The sequence below is a fragment of the Canis lupus genome, chromosome 23 (assembly GCF_003254725.2).
Source record: "Canis lupus dingo isolate Sandy chromosome 23, ASM325472v2, whole genome shotgun sequence".
Taxonomy (NCBI): Eukaryota; Metazoa; Chordata; class Mammalia; order Carnivora; family Canidae; genus Canis; species Canis lupus.
In genome coordinates this window covers 8,923,462-8,926,512 of record NC_064265.1, presented here as the reverse complement: position 1 = coordinate 8,926,512, position 3,051 = coordinate 8,923,462, and the positions used below count along the sequence as shown (strand labels likewise).

General features: G+C 56.0%; 1 long non-coding RNA gene across 1 annotated transcript; it reads right to left on the bottom strand.

Annotated features, from left to right (window-relative positions):
• Window positions 1-1,590: 1,590 nt before the first annotated feature.
• On the bottom strand, window positions 1,591-2,725 carry LOC118352054 (uncharacterized). The gene is made up of 2 exons (XR_004808509.1): window positions 2,326-2,725; window positions 1,591-1,892 (listed from the first exon to the last, which is right to left on the bottom strand). It is a non-coding gene; the product is annotated as an uncharacterized LOC118352054 (long non-coding RNA).
• Between the last annotated feature and the right edge of the window lie 326 nt (window positions 2,726-3,051).

Here is a 3,051-nt window from a genome sequence, read left to right as displayed (position 1 = left end):
GTCTGTGTGTGTGTGTGACAGTTTGCACGTCTGTTCTAGAGTCTGGGTTCCCACTGTGGGAGAAAAGATACCCACGACCTCCAGATTCCCCCTTTTCTTGGCAATAGCAGTGTTGCAAAACTCTGAAAAAGCCACCCCTTCTTTTACCACCTTGGCTGGGAAACAAAGAGGCTCTGCACATCCCCCTGCTCTTCTTGCTCCCTTTTCCTGCCTTCCCCAGCCCACTCATGCACAGCTGCCCCTCAACCTCTGGCCTCCCCGCCTGGAGGTTGTTTGTGACATCATCCTGGAGTGAAATCTGACCAGAATCCTACTCCAGAGTGAGAGAGTAGCCGTCAGGCCTGGGAAGGAGGGAGGGTCTCAACCCAGGAGAACTCCAGTGGCTAAGATGGCTGGGCCCTCTCTCCTGCTCAGGCCAGGTGCTGTGTGCAGAGCAAGAGCTTCTGAGAAGGGGAGTGGATGGAGCTTGCCCGGCAAAGCCAGAATGATTTAGTGCAGGGCCCTTTACACTCTTTCAAAAGGCACTGAGTGCCTGCTGCATGCTAGGCCTGTTCTAGGCAGCAGGGACACAGAGGTGAGGGCGTATGGGGTCATGATTTCAGGGAACTGACCTTCTAGAAAAAGGAGACAGAGAGACCATGAATAAACAGGAAACACCAGATGGTAAGGGTAATGCGCCTGACTAGGCCAATCTTCCACTCTAGGGCAGGAGAGTGTTAAAATACGGTGATGTGACAATGACAGGTGATTGCCTTAGAGGATATGACCAAAGCAAACCTCTCTGATAAACCTCCCCTGAGATCTGAATGACAAAGACCTAGTTATGTGAAAATCAAGGGGAGCCATGTGCTAGGCAAAGAGAAGATCACATGCAAAAATCCAACGAGGGCAATAAGTGTAGCTCCTCAATTTCCTGGATACCCCTCCATCTGCCTATCTCCTCCTCCATCCTGCCCCCCCACAGGGTTATGTGGGAGCTTGTCCACAGTTTGCTTCAGTTGAACAGGTAAGCTCCTATCCTAGTGCCAGCCCCAGAATCAGCCTTCTGTATACCATGTCCCAGGCCCTCGTTGCCTGCTCTTCGCATGCGTGAACTCCCCTGGGGAAGCAGGTCTCTGAACCGGAAATAGCTGGTTCCCTGTGGAAGACAGTGGTGTGTGGGAGCAATTAAGATACCAAATCTACCCCCTGGGGGCTAATATCTAACATCTCTCTGGGCCCCTGGCCACTTGTCCTCCCTCCTCTGCCCTCTGTGTGATCTCACTCAATTAAGGGCCCAGCAGCTTACAGCATGACTGTTCTCGTTCTCATCTATACAATGGGCACGATTACAGGGCCTACTCTTGTGAAGATGAATTACTATGTGCAGAGTGCTTGGAGCTCTCTGTCTAGCATCTGGAACTCAAACACGTTAATTTCTTAGTATTATTGGTAACTATTAGTTTTAATATATCCTTCTCACCTCCAGGTGGAGTTCCTGCCTTATTCATCTAAGTATCACCGGTGCTTATCAAAAGTGCCTGGAAGGCACTGTGCAAATGTCAAATAAATGAACGCACGGATGAAAGAAATGATTCGTGAATTCAGTAATTCATCCGACTAACATTTACTGAGCACGTGCTTCATGCCAGGTTCCATTTAGGAGGCTGAGGATAGAGATGGACAAGGCGGAATTTATCCCTGACTCCAGGGAACTTGGGTTTAAAGAGAGAAGACAGTGTATTAAAGCAGATAATTTTAGAAGGGAGCGACCCTGTGAGGGGAATCAAAACCAGGTCAGGCCATGAGAAGAGGACTGGCCGTTACTTTAGGTCGTGTGGTCAAGGGAAAGCATGTCTGAGGAGGTGAGCCTGGGGACGCCGGAGCCGGTCCCGACGACTGGAGGTGGCACCCTAGGGGGAAGAGGTAGGTGGACGGGTGGTGAGCACGCGGGCGGCAGCGTGCACCCAGGGGAGCAGCCGCCGCTCGGTGAGGCCTCGCCGCGTGCCGCGCACCTGCCGCCGCACCTGCCGCCCGGGCCCAGGCTCCACCTCCCGCCCGGAGTGGGCGGGGCTGGGAGGGGCCGGGCCGCGGGCGGGGCGGGGCGGGCGGGGCGGGCGGGCAGCGTTCCCCCCCCCGCCGTCTCCAAGGGGACGGTGACGTCACCCGGGCCGCGGGGTGGGGGCGTTCGGGCGGCTGCAGCCGTTGCCCGGAGACGCCGGGCGGGCGCGCAGCCAGGGGCCGGCTCCGCGCGGCAGACGCTGGACGCCGGTGCGCGCCGTCCTGGCCGGCCCTGGCTCGGAGCCTCCCTCCGCGGTCCGGGCGGGTGCGGGTTCCGGGCCTCACCCAAGTCGCGGCCCCACCCGGGGCCGACCTGCCGGGCAGGGCGCCTCCTCCCTTTCCGTCACTGCCCGTGGCTGCTGCTGCTGCTGCTGCGTCCGGAGTTGTCCACCGGTCCCCACCTCCACTGCCGCCACGCTGCCTCGGACCTCCGCCCATTCCCTGTCTCCTGGGCCGCTGCCACAGCCTCCCAAGTGGTCTTCCTCGCCTCCCCGGTCCGTCCTAACAATCTGCAGTTCACCTGGCAGCCAGAGCTCGTCTGAGAGTTTACTAGATCAAGTTGTTCCCCTGGAAACATCCTCCAGTGGCTTCCCAGCTCACTCAGTCTGAAATCTAACTCTTCTCTGCCTTCAAGACCAGAATGATTTGTCTCTGCCTTCCTCTCCCGACTGACTTTTTTGCCCCTACTCTCTTCCTCACACACATCTCCCTAGTTACATGCCTTGATTCTCACAGAATCTTTACAAAACTGATTCCTGCCTCAGGGCCTTTGCACTTGCTGTACCCTCTGCTTGGCAGTCTCTTCCCTCAGATCTTCAGTGGCTGGGCTCCTTATCACTCAGATCCCGTTTAAATGTCTCTCCAAAAAGGCTTTCTTGAGCCATCCCTCCCCTCTCCTATTGCACACACACACACACACACACACACACCTGCCCCCATCAAGAGGCCCTCCAACAAGTTATCATGTTATTTCAGGTTTTTATGAAGACCTCTCACGATAGGAAATTATCT